The 20629-nt window shown below is 41.9% G+C and overlaps 1 protein-coding gene across 1 annotated transcript in view; it reads left to right on the forward strand.

Annotated features, from left to right (window-relative positions):
• Window positions 1-20629, forward strand: part of SLC34A2 (solute carrier family 34 member 2) — a 62035-nt gene that overhangs the window by 16433 nt on the left and 24973 nt on the right. Inside the window, exons 3-5 of the mRNA XM_075499871.1 lie at window positions 5939-6062; window positions 6863-6970; window positions 7078-7421. The gene's annotated coding sequence lies outside the window, so the exon portion shown is untranslated. The remainder of the gene's footprint in view (window positions 1-5938; window positions 6063-6862; window positions 6971-7077; window positions 7422-20629) is intronic.

Consider the following 20629-nt stretch of genomic DNA (forward strand, 5'->3'; position numbering starts at 1 on the left):
TGGTTTTGGCATAAACATATCAGTGCAGGTTAGTGAGTAAATACTTTTTAATGGTTGCTGTAGGTTCAGTTTGGTTTTGCCCTTCCTGAAAGATAACAATCTGGATGTGCAGCTATCAAGCTGTCTTTCGCAAAGAATACTTGCATGTGTATATGTAAGCATACGCGTAGCAAGAAGTTTGATTTACCTCCAAAAAAATAAATCACTTTGTTGTCAACACTGTTCCTATCTGCCTGCCAGATATAAGATATATATCCCAAGAATAACAGGAAAACTGGGTCCTCAAATTGTCATTGTGTGATCCTAAAAAAGGCTATTTTTTTTTTTCCTAAATGCAAGTGAAATGGTTTCTTCTGCGAGTGAAACAGTTGTATGTAATACCCGCTCTCTCAAGCACAAATAAGAGTTATTGGAATACAAGTCTACAGCCAGTTGATATATTCAAAGGGGTCAGTCTTCATTGCTGATGTAAACTGATCTGAGAATAGGTTGTCACCAAGGTGCAGCCCAGTCCTCCTCCCCCTGCACTGGCTGTATGTTCTTACCATGTAGCTAGATGTTGGTAGCTGCTGGTGGCCAGACCAGAAAGACAATCAACAAATTCATCAAGCTAATGTCTAATTGTCTGGTTTCAGATGATCTCTTCTGAGCTCAACTTCATCTTTGTTGATAAACAGTGATTTAGAAGTGCTTTCCTACTCTGATAACTGTATTTAATTCATTGCCACACTAATGAAATTAATACACAGACTTGATTAATTATACTTTTCTGTAATTCTAATATTTTTCTAAGATTAAAATAATGAGAAAAAATGTTTCTTGCAGAAGTCGACTGTCTGGCATTATCTCTCATAACAACCAACTCCTGAAATACACTTAATGAGTTGCACAGCTTCCTTAACCAGGCTAGATGAATCATTAGATAATGTTGATTGTTGTTGTTTACAAGTTTTCAAGTTCTGTGTTCTCGCTTGCTATAATAAGTGTTAGTATAATAAACAGCATTATACTTAGGTTAAAAACCACCACTCGAACTCAAAGATCAGAAAGTGATGTACAAAAACCCTTCAAGTTTCTTCTAACAGATCCATAACTGCTTCTGGGCTAGGTGGTGGTTAATAACATGATATGAATTCCTAGTTCCTGCAGGCACTCCCATTCACAGCAAGCGTGCTGCTGTTTAGAATGGAAAGTAGCACTGTACCTTGGACATGGGGAAAGGCTGAAAAGGCTCCTAAGCACTGGATTGCATCCCAGGGGTTAAAGAAAAGCATGAACTTGGTGGCACAGGCTCAATTGCTCCTTCATGTCCTGCCTCTCCCCAGGCTTGTCACGTCTCCCCACCTCTTCAATCTGAGCCTGACCTAGCCTGATTCCTTGTGCACCCTGGTTGCTTTGTCCTCTCCTCTGCTTTCTTTAGGTATCTTCTACCAGTCTCCTCCAGCCAGTCCCAGATATCCCCCTGAGCTCACTATGGAAATCACTACCAAAGCTCTTTGAGCTTCCTACCTGCAAACCTCTCCCCCTCCCCAGCCACCACTCTCCTTTCTGCGGTGCCCTTGTCCTGTCCCCCATCAGTGCCCCAACATCCTTTTCCCATTTTGCTTGTTTAGCTGGTTCCTATTGCACCTAACTGCCCTTTTTCCTAATCTTTCCCTCCCTCTCAAGCATAATTTTTTTTCCCCAGTCTCCTCCTCCATTCAAAGCTTCCCTGTTTCCTGGCTCTGTCTCACAGTTTACCAGCCTTACCAGTACTCCTCCTCAGATCTGTCTCCCCTCTTGCTCATCCTAGACAATTCATTAATTTCTAAACCCTAGTCTCCTTATCTAGACAACCCTCATGACCAGCTATGACTGCAACTCCTCACTATTCGGTGATTGATTCTTGCCAGACTCTAATTTGTTTCCTCTCCTAATCTGTTGTTTCTACACACCTTTGTTCAGGTTAAATGGCACTCCCTGCCCCAGTTGTGAGCAGTGTCACCAAGGCCACCGCAGGCATAGGAGACCAGGCTTCCCTGGTCCTAGCTTCAGTGCTGGTTCCACCTGCCGTTGCTCCTGCCGCTTTGGGCTGATGTGTGCTTGGCAGTGCTGGAGCACACATCGTCCAGAGCTGTGCCGAGATGGAGCCAGCTCTGATGACTTTTAAGTATAAAACCCGTTACTTCTTTTCATTGTTGGTACTTTTAAGGGCTTTTGTATTGTTCTGCTGTCTGTGGGAGTGCTTATGGTTACTGTAAGCATAGCAATACTCTCATCTAGTGCAGACCGTACATATTCTATCAAGCTTCAGAAATACGCTACGTTGGTTTTAAACATGACAATGAAAGGCTAGCTGGAGTTGTCAGTAGAGATTTTGACACCTGTTTCAGAAGGGCCAAGATTTCTCTCCCAACGGTCATAGCTTTTTATTCCCATGCTCGTAACACTCAAAGCACAGCACACTGCAGTTATCTCTGTAGGTAACCTCTGAGTGCGCTTCTCAAGGAATTAACCGAAAGCATAAAAAGCCTGTAGCAAGTACGCAGAAGTCAAAATACAGCCATGTAAGCCTGCGCATGTAAAATTTATGCTGCTGCTTGTTATCTGTAAGTCTTTGTTATAAAACATACCATTTCTCAAATAATATGCTATCAGGTCAGGGTTTTTTTCCCAGTTTTTTTGGGGAGTTGGACTTGATGATCCTTATGGGTCCCTTCCAACTCGAGATATTGTATGATTCTATGAAATTGAAGTGCATCTTGTAAGACTGAATGTGAATGAATTCAGCTCTGTAGTAGCTCTGGCTTGTTTAATGTTTTATACTGTATATAAAGTTTTAGGGAAGTCACATACAAAATGAGTCATCAAAACATTGGAGCAGCTCTCTAACGCAAGACACTTTTTATTTTGCGAATGAGTCTAACAAAAAAAAACAAACATAAGACATTCTCTACCCTTAGCACTTCAGTGGCATGGAAATTGCAGCTATAATTTGTTTGCACTTGAGAGTCTAGGAGGAATCTTTGAAGGTGAAGAGAAAGAAATCAAGGTCAAAGACCTGGAGGACACTAACAGAAAGTGGAGGAGAGTGGCAGAGGACTCAGAAAGGCAAACACCTTTTGTCAGAACTGTAAGAGAATTAAAAGAAAAAGCAGAAGGCTGGCAGTGAAGCAAAAGGAAGGCAACATCCTATGCAGAAGAGTACAAGCAAGGTCCTGTGTCAAAGGAAGGTGAGGATGCAGCACCTCGGCTGAGGTCATTGCAAACTTTGGCAAGACAGGTTTCATGAAATTAAATACTGCATTACATCTGAATGTCACCTAGCATGAGATAGGGTGTGGCCTAATACATTTTATTTAGTAAGTATAGACATAACAGCAACAACTTTGAGAAATCCTGCTTCTGGAGTAGCCAACCTTTCACAAACCTGGGCTGGTGTGGGCTGGCAGTATAGGACCCCCTGTACAAATCCGTTGCCTGCTCACCCATCGCAGGGGTTAGAAGTGGATGACTGCTCCGCGGTGTGTGGTGGGGATTTTTTGGTCTCTCCTGCTGCAATGTCTGGAGGTGCATGTTGCTTGGCAGGCGCCGTGCAGGGGAGCCCACGTACCTGCCTCGGGCTGTGCCGGTAGGTGCGGAGCTGCCGCACCCATGGGTCTCCAGCCACACCACCCTCCTGCACGGGGGCAGGGGAGGGACCTCTCGCACCCTTTGTCTCTTCTGGGGCATCTGTGCGTAACCTGGCACTCATTATTGCTAAATTCCCCTTTGTTTTTATATCCATAAATACTTCATATAAAGAACAAAGATAATGAAAAAGCAAATACAGTAACAAAAAAAAATGCTTGGTTGTCATCTGTGGATTTGCAGAAATCTGTTCTTAGGCAGAGAGACCGCGCTATCTCCATGGCCACAATATCGATCTGCTGTCTCTGGAAGGAACCACTTTTGTAGGTGAGGAATAATGTAGTCTTTTGGGGCATCTCTGGTGACATTATAACTGAGGCGTGGTGAACAGAGCCAAATGTGAATTAGGTTTGTGTGATTTGGCTGCTTGCTCATTGGGAAATGAGGCCGTTGACCAACAGGCAGCATAGCTGGTGTCAGCTGGTCCCAGGTGATGCAGTTTCAAATGTAAATACACGGTGGAGATGAATTAAAATTTTACCAGCTATGGAAAAAGTGTATTAGTACACGTACCAATTTTCAGCCACTGCTTTCGTAGTCTTCAATGTAAATATATGGCCAAGATTAATCAAAATTTTACCTGATGTGGGAAAGGTTTGGTAGTAGGGAATGTGCAAGGTAAATGATGGAGGAGAAACCACAGAACAAAACAAATAGAAATTATTCTTTAATTTTTGCAATGGTTTTTCTTCCACATGATAGCATAATTTATATTTTTTATCTATGAATGTCTATTTGCAATTTTAAACCCATTTAAATTTATCTTCTAGTTATAAACATGCTAGGATGAATACAGAAAACGAAAAATAGGTTTGTGCATGGATTTGACTATAGCATTCACTTCTGAAGTAAAAAATTATCTTGGAAAAATTATTTGATCTGCCCTTAAAATCCTTTTTTTTAAACTTCTATGTGAAATTTTCAGTTTGGCAGGTCGGCAGACACAATTTTAAGTATGCTCAAGCTAGGACTTGAATAGTACCACATTTAATTTCATTGCATCAAGAAAAATATTGAAGATCTTAAGGATGGACAGAGAGAGGCTTGGAATACGGTTCACGTTTTTAACTGTGAGGATCATTTACCCTGGAAACAGTTAATTCAGGGACATATTGGCTTCCTCATCATCTAGTCTCTTTAAATCAAGACTAAGTATTTTCTGTAAGCTAGATGCTTCAACTTAATCTAAAATTGTGGGTTTGATGCAAAGCCATTTGGTCAAATTCAGAAACTGCAGTTGCGCAAGTCAGAGGAAATAATAAATAATCATTCCCTCATATCTATAAAAAATTTTTCCTCAGTTGTTGCTTTTATAGAACTCTACACTTTCTTGAATGCATTTCAAGGATATAGTGCATGTTCTCAGGTACTGAAACAATTAAAAATATCATCACAATTAGGCAACAAGGTATGGCAGCTGCAGTCTCTGGTTTGGAGGAGAAAGCAGAGTGGATAGAGTCTCCAACCTATTAATAAACTAATGCCAGTGCTATTGCTTCTTTCTCTACCAGGGACAAATCGCCTAAATACGCTTTGCTTGTTCTCCCTCTCTGAGTTGTTAGGGGAGTCTTTCCTCTTGTCTTTCTGGAGCAGGTCCAGGTCTGTGAATGGAAAATACATCCATTAGATTCTGATATTTATGTTGAGAAAGCTTTTCTATAGGCCCACTGTAGTGAGAAAGGTGCTGCTTACTGTGAGTGAGGACACGAAATCGCAGCCCTTTACTTGCCCCTCTTGCCTGCAATGTGTGTTATGCAAAGCAGTGCTCGCTGGTTTGTACTCTCTCAACTTTCTCAATTTTCCGAAGTAAGACCTATTCGTGAGACATCCCGAGCATGCAGCGCTAAATTGGTCAGCGTTGCAGATACCTGCAGTTCTGGGTGTTACGCAGCTTTAAGACTCAGCGTTCATTTGTTCTTGTTCCCCAAGTTATTTCTTGCAAAGGCTCTTTTATCCAGAGCCATCTCTCTGGGGATTGTTTACTTTTTGGTTGCAAAGGCGGAAGCCTCAGCTCTTCCCTGAGAAGTCAGTGGGCGGTGAGCCTGCGTTGCTGACGGAGAAACACGCCCTTTGATCGCTGGCCCAGGAATCAAGATAGTTGGGTCCTGTTATATGCCAGCTTGTGCCTGCACATGTCTGGTCAAGGCATAGCACTTGCAAACTTCACAGGGGATGTTACTCATTTACTTGGACTTACTCTTTCCATAGTGCATAGTCTTCCTAGAACTAGGCTGGGGTTATTGCCCGTTTGACTTTCCTTTCATTGTAGGAATGCGGCTCTACTTGTTTCGTTAACATTCGGAGAAGCATGTTGTTGGTGCTAAAAATAGTAACAAATAATCATGACTACAAAGCCAAAGAAAACGAAGAGAGAATCCCAGAACCCCGAGTATGTAAGTCTTCAGGTTTGGCTGGTGTTTGTTTGGCCTTTTTCTTTAGATTTTTTATTTATAATCAGATGAAACTTTGATAGATAGGTTTGCAGCTAAGCTAACTTTATCTGAAAGGCTAACGAGCTTTTCAAACAAAACAATTTGGTTTTTTTTATAGGATCATAAAACTCTTCTGTGATACTTTGCAGGAATGAAGCCATGTTAAATGTTTGAGAGGCTTAGCCCACAGAATTTGACATTTTCGGAGGCCAGAAAAAATCTAGGCTTCTCAGCTTCTTTGTCTATCCTTATCTGCGGTTCATTGCCGCTCCAGCTGGAGGCATTTGGTCATTCAGATACTGCAAAATACAAGAAAAGTAGAACTGGTGTAAAAAAATGTATTCTGGCAGACCTTTTTCATGTTCTTCTCCAATTCTGTGAAATGGGGGAATCCATTAACACCACTTTTCTACTTATTTATTTGCATCTGTATTTCAGCTCCATCTGCTTTGTTGGCTATGAGGCTATTAGGACAGAGGATAAAATACAAAAGCAAAACAAGTAGCTCTTAGCAGACCCCTCTGAACATGAGTGTTATAAATGATGGAGAAAATTTATTATCTGTGTTTGGTGAAAAGCTTAACAAGTGAATAGCAGGGCTATAGGGCCACAGAAAAGGAAAGGGATAGTTCTGCAGGATTTCTGTGCTGAAGTGCAAGCAAATGCATGGAGCCTAGATTTTAGTATTTAACACCACCAATGCCTCAAAGGCTAAGCCTCTCATCAGCTAATTATGAGCATCCTCTGTGTTGCTCTGGAAGCTGCACAGCTGCAAGGTGTGACTCTGGAGTCCTGCTGCCCATGCAACAGAGGTGTGGGGAGCTGTACCTCCCAGCCTGCAGTCCCATCCATGCCTCTCCTCTTACAAGGCTAGTTTCTATTTTCATTCTTTTTTAAAAATTGAACTATTTTTATTACGCTAGATGTATATTATTGTTATTATCCTGTTTTATTATATATTTTTAATTATACTCAGAGACATGAAGACTGTTGGTGATCAACCATACGAATAGCTATGAGAATAAGAGACGTTGAAGAAGTACCCTGAAACGTGGGATGCTGTGGTTCCTCATGTGTGCCTGTAACTCAACTGTTTTGGCCAGAAGAGGAGTGTTTGTCACAGTAAAAGGAAGCCCTTGTTAATGTCAAAACCAGTTTCATCAGATGTCTGTGGAATTTGGGCTTCTAATTCACAGAGGACAGGTCAGTGCCAGCCACTGGAAAATGGCACAAGAAAGACTTGAAGTAGTGCCAACCCAAGCTCATCTATTGATAAACAGTGCCTTTGCACAGAACTGCGTGCTTGGATCCAAAATCAAGGTAGGTGCATTAGAGAAATGCTGCACCCTATCACGTACCAGCTGGTAGTTCAGACACGGCTTAGCACTGGTGTGGCGGCACCACCCCAGCCCTCTGAATTCTGCTCCCTCAGAGGTATCTGTGCTCTGTTTCAGCAGTTCATGGAGACCGATGTAAGCAAGCAAGGAGCCTGAGACACGCACTGCTGTTCAACAAGATATGCTCTTTGGCACTTTCACTGTAATCTCATGAAGCAGTTTGTCTTACAGTCCTACTTGCTTTAGATATAAGACTAGTTCTGTGGAAGTCAGGGAGTCCATTTGGAAAGTCTGAGCAGAATGAAGCTTTTAGTGAATAAAATTGGATGGAAAAAAAAGGGGTATGGCATTAATTATTATTAACACAGAAAACCACAGATATATAACACTTGCCTATTTCTTTCCCACTTTTGTGAATGCAAATGAGTCTTATGCTTTAATTGAATTCTCTGAAGTTTCCATCAAACATTAGCCAACACTTGCTCATCCAGAAGGTATTAACACCCCGTCCCACTGATGTCAATGGAAAGAGTGGTATGGTCTGATTTTGGCAATTGGATATAGTATAAATTCAGCATAGTTGTGAATGTAGCACAAGTCTAATGGAAATCAATAATCAGATTTTTGAATGTGAATAAATAGGCTAAAGACACACATTTGGGGTTGGGTGTCATATATTGCATGACTATACATTTTTATAGGCTTACAGGTGGAGCAACAAATTCTCATATCTAGGCTTACATATATTAGTATTTCATAATCAGCACTATGGTGTACAAAGTTGGTAAAAGCATCTATTTAAAGTCTTAATGTTACTTCTGGAATAACTGAAACTGCTTTAGAATACATGTTAAATTTTAACAGTAGTTAAAATAAGTATAAAAAGTTTGCAACATACACATAGATCCAGAGCAATAGGCATAGCTCCATAGAACACAAAGCTGATGCAACCTCTTTCGGGTTCTTTTAGAAATACTAGAAACACACTCCAGAAAATCCAAACTACAAGCTTGAGCTGATGGGAATGGTGAAGCTGGACTACTCTGTATATTGAACAGGAGGCTGTTATGCTTTTTTTTTTTAACCTAAAAATTCCACTACTGCGGAAAGATGAAAACAGTGGAGTTAGACAAGACCCATATTTTAGGGTGTCTCTATTTTAAACCCAGTCTTCCTCTCATTTGCTTAAAGTCAAGCAATGTTGCTTAGGTTTGGCTTGGTTTGGGATCTTAACTACACAGAGATGTAATCCCCCAACTACTTAAAAGGGAAAGAAGAGCTTCTTAACTACTTCTGCTGCACCACGTGTTTTATGGAGTTAGCCATTTTTCTGAGAATGGCATCTCTTCATCAATAGGAAACATCTAATTTATCCTTTCTTTCTTTTTTATGGCTTGCAATCGTAGAGCGCTGGCTTGTAATCTCCTCATACTTTGCATGCTGTTTGTCACCAGAGGCAAAGCTGAGGTTTTCTGTAGCATGTACAATCAACAGTTGAGCAATGGGGAATCTTTCCTTTCTCATGCTTTGCATGCCATTAGGTTTGGGGCACTGTTATTTGTTTCCTTCTTGTGAGCTGGACATAAATTAGAGTTCCTGAGTGCTATGTTTAAATATCCCATGACATTTCTTTCCTGAACTGTGTAAGTCAAAAGTCAACACCCAATCTTTCTTCACCCCTGTGATATCTGCTGATGTTTGCAAAGCCCTGTGCATCATCCTAGCTGAACTCTCCAAGACAGGGGAGCGTGGTACAGTGCACGAATGTGGCTGGGCACCAGCAAGGGCACCTGAAGAGTATTGCTGCTGTAGGATGGCACTATCTCCAGACTAAGTACAGTGTCCTCTCTGCAGCACTACTTAGGCGATGCAGTTACACTATTTTAGTTCTGGAGCTCGTTTGGCAATAGGTCAACAAACCTAAATACTGACTCCATGGGGCACGTAAATATATCTCAGGTCTCTGCAAAGGTCATTGGTAGACAGCAAGCTCAGACTGCTGTCCAGCCGGCATCATAACTGGAAACATGGTGGGGGTTTTCCCCTCCATTTTCTTCTCCTTCTTGAGGGACCCTTAATATTCTTAGTGCTTTGCTTCTCCTCTGTTCTGGCCTTACCCCACTGCCTTAAGGGTGGGCTTGGTCTGTTTAGTCCTCTTCTCTCAGGAAGCCCTGTCCTCCCAAGGAGGATACTCACCGCTGCTATGTCTAAAGTCATCAAGTCCTTCAATCTAGTCCAGTGGACAGGAAAGTTGCTTATCACTGCCTTCTGGGAGCTCAAGATACCAAGCTTATTCCCCTCATGTAACCCATCAGTCAGCAGGGTTCACAGTATGCTGATTTAGTTCAGAAAATGAGTTTAGGGAAAGAATTCACATGAGCAGATGTTTGTAGGCTGTCTCGTCAGTTAGTAGAGAAAAAAGCAGTGGTACTGGGGTGAGCTGCTACACAACGCCTTCTGGAAGAGCAGGTCTCTCTGCATTGGTTATGATTGACTGGAAACTATCAAGAGTAACCTTGTGAGGCTAAAGCTAGCTACTTCGGTGCCTCTCTTGGTTATCGGTTCTCAGGTTTTTTACATCATTTGTCTAACAGTCATTTTAACACAAGCATCCAGCCCTGTGCTCTTCTGCAATTCCCAATTGCTTCTCTTTTCTTTCTGGATGTCAAATATTCTTGCTGTGCCTTTCAGCCTGCTGCATCTTCCAAATTACCCCCAAGACTTTCTGCAGTGAAGGTATATGTTGTCAGAACAAACCCTACATGATAAAAAAACCCCATCATTCTTTTTGCCTGAGCACATTCAGTGTAAAGCTATATAAAGAACTGGCATAATACAAGTACCTGAAGGTAGACTGGCCCAGGCTGATGCCAGGCTGATGCAGATGGACTGCTTCCAGAAGCTTCCTATATTGCTTAGTGCTTTTATAGCTTTCTTATCCATAGGTTGAAAGGGAGAGTCCTCATGTGGAGGTAAATGAAATACAGATGTCAGGAGTTTGTAAGGATTTTTTTTTTTTTTTTTTTTTTTTAGACTATGACAAAACAGTGACTATTATGCTAGTATTCATTTCACTGAGCTTAGCCTCTGAAGAGACCAGTAGTAGTCCAGGCTGCCTACAGTTAACAGAAGACAGATCAATCTATTTTAGGTAAAGTTTTTAATGTAGGCAAATTAAACAGTTTTTGGAGGTATCCATGTTTTTCCAGTGACTAGAAAGGAACCTCAGTGTTTCTGTTGCTCCAGTGGTCAGATGGTCTTTACACTTGGGAGGATGAGGGAAAGGATGAGAACAAGGAACCAGCTCAAGAGAACTACGAGAATGAAACGTATCAGCTCTGTAGTTAGGTCCTCTTGAAATAAGGAATGCAAGCTGAAATTATTGAAAGTAGTTACAGATCAGTAGCTATATCTTACAATTAAAATCCTGGTTTTAAAGTAAATATTCAACATGTCTTTCCATGTAAAAACACGAACGTCCTTTATTTCTGTTCTATGGAGTGGAAGCTACTAGAGGGCAGTTTCCATTATCGAAAGGACTGGCTAAAAGCTTGCCCTCTTTCTCTTTTCAGCTCAACATTTTTCAAATTTTCAAGAACTGATTTTACTTTGTCTCATTGCCTAGCTTTTGGATGAATACCAGATTTAGAAAGATCTTCTTTTTCTTCTTCTCCAGTGGGAATAAGGGATTTACAGAGAAGCTGCATTTTTCTAAACAGAGGAAGTTAAGATCAGTACTAGAAAGGTCATGTACTTTCTTGTTGGTCTGTATCACTGGAAATGCCAGCTTTTAATAATGCCATTAAACTCTACAGATCTCTGAGTTCTTTAATGATACTCATCACATCCATAAGTACTTTTTGCCTCTTCTTGGCAATTGCTTGTTATTCTTATAAATAGTCACTGTTCAATCTAATCTGTTTTAAACATCTGAATCATATGAATGTAAAAGCAGTAGTGTTGAGAAAAGGGAATTTTAATGTGAATTAATGCTTAAAGAAAAGTGGAATTATCTTATAGTTTGCTTATGTATCTGGAATATATGGCAAGCAACAGCATGAGGGAGGTGTTTCTATGGGAGCATCTCTTAAAAGTGTTGTCCTCAAATTACTCCTGTGAGTCACTAGAAGAGACATGGTTAAGGAAATTATCAAAATTGGAAACTCTGTTTTGTACACCTGTTTGTTTTGGTTTTTTAAAAAGCATGTTAAGCTTTGTATTTAACTGAATTCTTCACATGGTACTGTAATTATTGTCTATACCCATTAGCTTTTTTCTCTCCTCCTTCCCTTCTTTGAACTTCTAACTTTTAAACTTTCATTTATTATGACCTTTATGTTTTATTTGCCTATAAATGATTTTTTTTTTTATTATTTCCTGAGCTTTGATGTGACTAGCTATTATTAGGATGTAAAATTTCTTCCACACATGGGCCCTCAATTCTTTTTGCATCCAAAAGTGATACACATCCAATATGGGCAACAATAAAAAGGCTATTGTTTTCTCTATTTTCTGACCACTAGGTGAATATAAGATATACATTTCTAATCTTACCATGTTTCCTTTGTAGTCTTACTCACCAGGCAATTGGTACTTGGTGTTAAACATACAGAATTTGATATGCTGGTTGCTGTTGACAATATTGGTCACTTCTCATTGTATGAAGGGCAACTGCATTAGCTAAATGAGCTGTATCTTCAGGCCCCTGCCAGATGGCTGCCTCGCTCCAAAGCCAGCTCTGCTGCTGAGTTGCTCAGGTTATCAACTCCTAATCTTTTCAAGTGAAAATGAGTTCAAGTAGGTCTTGACCCCAGCAATTGCTATTCAAATGACCCTGTCCACAGCTGTTTGCGTGGAGTAGTTGTGGTTAGAAGAGGATGTACAGTCAAGCCTTACTGGGAGTTACTCATGGACTAAACTTTCTGGGCTCATATCCTACAAACCTTTCCTCTTTTTTGAACAACAGTCCAATTCCCAGTCCAAGAAACCTTTCCTTCAGAAGTTTTATTGTTATAAAATGTATGAATCACAAAGAGTTTTGACAAATCAGCATTCCCTAAGAAGCTGAAGTTCCCAAACACCTACCTCCATCTCTAACCTCCTTTCCTGACTCCTCGGGGTTTCAGGCAATGCTTCAGAAAGGCAGCTTGAGTGATCTGCTCCCATTTCTCTTAAAGCGCTCAAATGACAAAACACTGACTATATGGCCAGTGAGACACTGGAGTATTATGTTGTTCCATCAAGCTGCAATGAGTGGCTTGACATATCTAATTTCAGTTCCAAGTTCCTTATTACCTTTAGGTACACTATTGTTGAATACAAGCCTGTGTTTACTGTGCTGGCCTTCTACAAAATATAAGTAATAAATTATACAAGCTGTTTTGAATCAAATGTAAGAAAACCAAAGTTAATTGAAAGGGCTTAAAGGTGGAGGGTGGTAGAGTGGCTTCCTCCTTCTCCACGGTCCCTGAGATGTGCCATGCTGGCTCTCCTGCCCAGTGATTTCTGTATTGGGCAAGGCTCAAGTTGTGCCAGCAAGCCTGACCAAGTTCCCGGGAAAGGTGTGAGGACTTTCCTGTGAGCTTTTCCAGCTCCTGGGTTTGTACTCAAGGGCTATGGAGTGGTTTCCTCCTCCTCAGAGGCTTCCTCTGTCCTGGCCTTTTCATCTCAGGGTGGGCAGAGGAGACCTGCCACTGCAAGTTTAGCAGCCATCCTGAGCTGGTTCTGTCTGCTTGTGTCTCTGGCTGTGAGCAGTAGTCCTGAACTCAGCAGATACCTTTCAGAGGCACGAGATGTGTGACTTGGCACCAGATGAAGGCTGCACCAGATGAAGGCTATGCCAGCTGCTCTGCATGACACACTAAATAAAATTTCTCTGCTGTCAGGTAGGAAAGTATTTACAGTAATGACTGAAAGCGTCCCCCATTTTGTTTCTCAATATTTTTGACACACTGCTTTGTATGCCACTGCATTTGGTGAATAAGGGTTTCCAGCGGGTTCCCATGCTGCACGTGCAATCCTAGATAGTGTGCTCTTATATGTTATTATTTGATGTAAGAGCAGCTGAGGTGATGACATGCTCTATAAGGCAGTTCTCACCTCCAAGATCTACCTAAAAAAAGAGAATTTTAAAAAGTGATATCACGTTCAAAAGCCTAGAGCCTGAAAAGGCTCACAAGTGTAAAACAGAATAAATCCCCTGTACAGCCCTTTTCTGGCTGTGGAAACGATAGGTGTGTGTTTTGTCTTTAAGTAGCAGATAATTTGTCTTTGCTTATACACTTAGCGCAAGGGAGGATCTACTCCCTTTCTGTCTACTGGACAGAAAGTCCAGGGCAGGTAGGTTGTGCTAACCCACAACATTTTTGAATAAAAACATTTATTTTCTAGGCTTGCTGAATTCCTTATCTGTGTTCCTGTGAAACTGTGAGTATATTCTCAGAAAGGAAGTAATATCTAAATCTGGAGAAGTAGTATTATTGTGAGAAGTGTGACATTGGTGAAGAGCTATCTGACAGACGTATATCAGTCAATCAGTATTGACAAGGTTTGGAGTATCCTACCAAAAAACCATGAGGACTGCAATACTAGAAATCAGTCTAAATATATATAAAATACGAAATGGGTGGATGGCAAAAGTATTAGCAGTCAACTGTTGTTTGCATTAGCTGGAAAAGTAAGTCTAGGGAGAGTAGCTTATCTAGCCAATTCTGGCTCCCTATTCTTCTGTAGCACTGGAGGAGTCATCTTCCAACACTAGCAACTCCACTGTAGCTCTAATGCCACATTTTAACTTCTTGAATCTCAAGCCAAGGCTAAAATTCCTTTAGTGAGGCTTGTTCCACCTGCCAGAGTGAATACTGTGGCAGAAATGGCCTTAGCATCCAGATTGTCCTGATTCAGAACAGAAAAAATAAAGAAAAGGTGGAGCTGTATCTTGCAAACATTTCTTGCAATCCCTGCAATCCAAAGCCCGCAAAAAACTATGCATTTTCTTATCTGTGAACAGTTCTACTGTATCACCAGGATCCGTGGACTAGACAAAGCATCAGCCATGAATCTCCGGGTCTGTGAACTTTCTTTCCTTCTGGCCAATTGTACACTCTTGGGGGAGGATGAGATCTGCACGTCTCCCCATGTGTTAGAGCTGGCGAATGTTTCTGCGTGGCAACAAATTACAGCCCAGCTGGGTTTGCTGGTGGCCGAGAGCGAGGACCAGCTCACACGTTAACAAGTGCGACTGCGTGGAGAACGCCTCAGCCCTCATCCCCCTTCCCTCCCTCCGTGCATGCCTGTCCTCGCAAACCACGACCAAGCTGTCAGTCGTGCGGTTTATGGGGCTTAGCGGCACCGCTGTGCCATTCCTCAGCCCTGCCAGCTCTTCCTCATCACCGAGATGTGAACCCCCAGTTCATTCCCAGAGGATGGTCCACTTTTGTGGGTGCCGGCATGTTACGCCGGGACAGCTGCGTGGGGTGAGCCGCCCCAGTGTGCGGGGTCGCTCCTGCATCCCCCGGAGCAGAGGAGGGAGGTGTTTGGTGGGGGGATGCTCTGCGCTGATGGCGGCCTGGAGGGTCCAGCTCAAAGCAGAGCAACCTAGCAAGGGCTGTGGCTAGGGCAGGAAGGTTTCCAGCGTTTCCTTACAGCTTGTGTAAGCCCAAATGTTCTTTCAAACGGCGGCAGCGCGAGCTGCCTGTGGGCAGCCTGACCGGGTGACCGAGGGGTCACAGGGAGCCAGAGGGAACTGCTCCAGGGGTAGAGGGGACCTGATGCTGTCGCCTGACTGAGAGGTGGCACATCTTGAACAACTTAGCAGAAAGTTTTTCAGCTTTCTCAAATTGGCCACCCCAACATTCCTGTGCTTACTGGCACAGATAAAACTGCCCTAAATCTCTTCTTTTAAGAAAGCACTTTCAAGTAGAGAAAGTTCTCAGCAATGGTTGTTCAAAATAGGCATGTCCCTGACCTCTCCTTCAGAGAACAATTTTAAGCTCAGGACCACCTGGAATCTGGAAAGGTTAAAATAAGGATTGCAAAATAGAGGCATGTTGGTATTTCATGTATGGTATGCTATCTATCCCAGGTAACATTAACTTGTCCTTCACCAGGAATTGCTCTTAACCATTTGTATCTCTCTTAATCTTACATCTTCAACATGCTGTAACAGATTAATCCTCTTTAATGTGAAATGCGTTATACAAACATCAGATGTTATTATTATACTATTATCAGACATGAGTAGCCTTATGCATTTTGTTTACAGAATGCACCAAAGGTGCTGGAAACTGTTCTATATGCCTCCTGAAAGAGATCGTGCTGCCTTTGCATTAATAACATTTATGGTCTGCTTCAATCTTCAAAGTGCAAAACCAGTAGCCGAATCTGCCCACATAGCAAATACTACACCTTTCAGAAAATGGTGGGACTAATACAACAAGAAGCGGTGACTTCCCAGAGGAAATACCAGTAAGTCAGTAAAAGAAGCACAATAACGTGCTTGATTACAAATAAATGGGTTGTAGGAGCTATTTCTCCTTCCTCACACTACCCTTTGCTGTGATGGTTTGCTGTCTTCATCTTCGTAATATCCTGCTGTGTCAGAGTGCTTCATCTTTGCAGGTAACTGCATGACGTATCGCAGACACGAAAGACAAACTGCAACTGGTAACAGCACTTATGTGGACTTCTATGAGTAAAAGGGGAGGGAGTTGAATCAAGTCTTGTGCAGTTGTTTGGTGTGTGCAATCACACCGTAACCTCCACTGGAAAGGTTGACAGTTTGCTGTGTTCCCATTTTCCAGGGCTTGTACTTCCTCACACTACATATTCCTACATGTAGGAATGTAGGAATGAGAAATAACCACGTGTTTCCCGAGGCACCACATCTAGACCCGGGTGCTCGACTGCCCCCAGGCCTTGGCGTAGCCGTCGGAGGGTGCATCAAGCATCCTCGCAGGAGCAGGGGCACGTGCGGGGCCGCAGCCTGGGCCGGTGAGCACAGCCAGGCACCTCCTCCCTCCCCACATCCCCAGCACCGTTTGTCCCTGCAGGCTGCGGTTCCCAGCGGGCGCCTCGGACGGGCTTTCCTCCCGGGCGCAGTGTGCCCTGTTGTCCTTAATGCACCTGGGCTGAAGGAAGTCTTGGTCATTATTCCTGACGCTAAGTTTCAATGAAAAGAATAACTGCAAGCACAGGTCAATTAAATCTGATCAACGGCTTCAGTCTGTGGAAAAGTCATAAATAATAATTATGCTGAAATGTCTGTTTTGAACATCTCTGAATATCACAAGCTCTATATTTTTGTTTTATTCAATAATATTTTTCAAATAAAGACGCTCTACAGACTTTTTTCAAACTCACATAATAATTAAACAAAGTGCTACTGTGCTATATGGCATATGAAAACCTTGCCGTGACTAAGGGGGAGAAGGCTGATAAGTCAAATCTTATTTCCTGTAACCGGTAACAGTTTATGAGGCTTGTGGAGACCAAGACGATAAATAAATAGCAGACCAGTCCAAGCATGGGGTGAGGATCAAGGACAGCACGTAACGTATTTGTAAATGGGCTATACATAATTTATTGAAATTAGCATAAAGTCACAGTTTTACAACTCTGTGAGTCTTGAGTTACACGTCAGCTGTAACAGAGACACCCCTTTAAATCTTAATATATGCAAAATGACACTTGTTACCTTCAGGTTTAAAAAAAAAGTCCTTCTAGTACAATTAAGAAGCAATTCTTGTCTTCTCGCTGCACTAATTTATGCTTGTTCCTTAAACAAAGAAACACTTAATTTTAAAGTAATGGAAGTCTTATGTTTGTGATACTGCCATTTTATTGATACCGCAACAATTTTAATGAAAGTGCATTAACTGATTATTACGCCTATGCTCCTACAGAGTGATAGAGATACTTAGCAAGACTCAACAGCAAGAGCTTAATTAGGTCATATTATGCCAGGAAACTTATGTTCATCAATAAGCATAATATTTAGGCTTAAGTTTGAAGAGGCTTTAGAAAGCAGACAAAATATATATATCCAGAGGTTTATCAGCTGATCTGTTTTAGAGAGGCAAAATTATAATTTCCTATGCAGAGGAATTGTTCATAATCATTTCAATAGTTAACAACATCCACCTTTTACAGCAAGACGGTCTCTGCTATAGTATTACCTCTTTGGACTTGAGCGATCAGCCAAAGTTTGGATCTGTTTGCTTTAGGAAAAAAAGCTAAGGATGCAGTCAGGTATGCTTGAAGTTTCCCTCTATATTTCCAAGAAATGTTCAAATTCCTGTCCCGTGAATTCAGCTTATGTATGCACAGAGAATATTTTGCTGTGATTTGATTTTTAAATCCCTTGGTTAATTTTCCCTGCCTCACTGCTCGAAGCATCTTTCTGCCAGCACTGAGCCCAGAGGTTCAGAAGTTTATTCAGTACCTTTGAGTTCTGCCCTGTGTGTCCCCACATGAAAGGCTGTTACATATTTTCCTTGTGAAGAGACACAACTGCACTAAAAACACTCGCATCAGTTTCTGTTTTGTAATGGAAACTGGCAGAGAAAACCCTGCACATCGGCTAAGGCTGAGGGCTGCGAGGAAATGCTTTCTGTCTTGGATCCCTCTTTAGGTTTATGTTGTGGCTATGACAGTCTTGCTTTGGAAAAGCAAATATTGGTCTCATTACTCCCTTAATTACCTCTTATAAAGCCAAAAATATTTGTGTAAAAGGATGAACTGTAAACAATTAAAAAGCAGCTACTGCCTGCGTGCCTTGGTCCATATGATGTATTACGTACGCACCTGTAAGTTCTAAGTCAATAGGAATTGTAAGTATGTGTCTGCGGTAGATTTTCATTTTCAATAGGGTACAAGAAGCTATGCCGTTAACAAATGGAGACTGTCTTCTTATTCACATCCACAGTTTTTACAGGTGACGGGAGGATTGGATCAAAACAGTTCATGTGGCACAGGCGTCGTGGGGAGAAGTTGCTGTGACAGAAGGAGAAAATTCTGCTGATGTGTGGTGCAGAGAGGTCTTCTAACTGCAAGATCTCACAACTGTGCAGCAAAACTAATTTGCCTAATGCAGTAAGAAAATGACAGTAGTGCTCACTCCGGAGAGGGCCGTCTCCGCACCCCGCTCTTTGAATGACTTGACCTGAGAGCCTTTACTGATTATTCTGGCAGAAATACTAGATGATAATCATACGTAATCACTCATGAACTATATTTTAAGGACAGTTACTGTATTTGTGATTTATTGCATACCAGATGGTTTAATTTTGCTGTTAATTTTGCAGATCTAGTTTAAAGATCTGTACAGAATCAGCATGTTGGATAATTAGTTGTATGGAAAGTAAGTTCGAAGAAAAGAGATTTATTCTCTCACCTTATGGCAACAGATCGCCTTTAAGGTACCTCACCTAGAGTTGCCCAAAAGCTGTTTCAGAGATGAAGACTTAGGAAGCAGGTACTGCCAAGCATTTTGCAACAATAAGTAACAAACGGTGTCATCGGTGAAATAATTTGCAATTTTTAAACTAGAGTGTGAGGTGTTTAAGGCTATATTTGGAATGTACAATTCTATACCGAATTAGTGCATATATACCCTTTGAAAAAGTAGTGTGTTTGTGGGGGAGTATTTATTTTGGCAGAAGTCCTCATTTTAAGTCGTTCTCAAACGCGCCTTTTAGGCAGAAGTCATTTCGGTAGAAGAGGAAGAAGCGTTGTACGCTCACGGGGGTGTCCCTCGGCTGTCGCACCTCAGCAGCGGCTCTGCAGGCAGCGCGTGGAGGCCAGCGGGCTGTGCAGCGCAGGTGCAGAAGAAGGGGACAGGCTGGAAATGTGAGATGAGTCTTCTCTTCAGTATAAACACCCTCAGCTGGCTGGCTGGTAATTATACTTGCTCATCCTGCTACCGGCAACACCATGCCCAGTGTCAGCCAAGGGTTAACAAATTGTGGAGGAAGAAAACAATAGATTTCTTAAAAAAAAAATCTTTGAACTCTCTGTGAATAATAAAGGAGTCAACGACACCTACTTTCCCGAAGCACTTTGAGATCTGTAAATGAAGGTTTACATAAGAGTGTAAATATTATTTATTTAAGGGCTCTCACGTTTCCCTTCACCACTTCTCTTCTTCTTCTTCTTCCCCGTTACTTGTTTGTTGGGAAGATGCTGTTTGCATTCATGAGTATGTGTCCACAGGGAGAGGCAACGGGCGGATGCGGAATATAAGATTGGCTGAGAGAGTGAAGAGGAGCAGGGAGGAGAGGGGGTGTGGGGTGGGGGCGAGGCCAGGGGAGAGACTATAAAAAGAGTAAGGAAAGGTTAGCAAGAGGGGAATAATATTGGGTTTCTTTTGCGATTAAATATTTCTTACCCTAAAGCATCAGCAGGCCTTTGTTTTGGGGTTGGGGTTTTCTAATGGACACGTCTTAAACCTTTTCGTTAAACGTTCAAGACCAACAATAAAGTTTAGAGCAGCTATGATAAAAAACGGTTTGAAAATGTATCTGGGCTTTCGTTTTCAAAGCAGGTGATACTAAATGCTAAAAATTTGTATTTTTAGCGTTCTGGCGGAAATCAAATTCAGGCGAGTACTGGTGCATTTTTTTCACATGTGCCATGTTTTAGCCTGTGCCGTTTTGCCTGTCGTCGTGCCTCCTCTGGGAGAGGGTAGAAGCGCTTGCCACCTCGCTGCAGGGCTGGGCAGAGCTCCCACCACTCCGAACCCACGGTCCCCCTGTGCCTGTACTGCAGGCTCTGGATGCGCAGTCCCTTAGGTTTTGGTAAATGTTGAGAATGGGTACTGATATATGTTAGTAGCAAAACATCGACTAAATAGCAAGTTAAAATAAGATACTCTAGGAAGAATAAAAACAATTGTGATATGTGACTTTAATGGAAAACATAGCTATCACAGAGGATGTGAACAAAACAGCCCCACTAACTTGTAGCCCAAGGATGCATTTGTACTGACAAAAACATTTGAGGCATGGTTGTAATGCGAATAAGCTGATTTGATAAGACCAAAGCAGAGTCCCTTTTTCCTTTCAAACACAGCTATCTGCCTAAAATTGTTGGCCATATTATTCCTTCATAAAAACTCTTTCCTGTATTGAAATATTTCTTTTCCTTTTTAGCTGTGAAAGCCCTTCCTGTAGTTTTTCTCTTTGTGACTCCTTC

Source organism: Mycteria americana, chromosome 4, assembly GCF_035582795.1.
Source record: "Mycteria americana isolate JAX WOST 10 ecotype Jacksonville Zoo and Gardens chromosome 4, USCA_MyAme_1.0, whole genome shotgun sequence".
NCBI lineage: Eukaryota > Metazoa > Chordata > Aves > Ciconiiformes > Ciconiidae > Mycteria > Mycteria americana.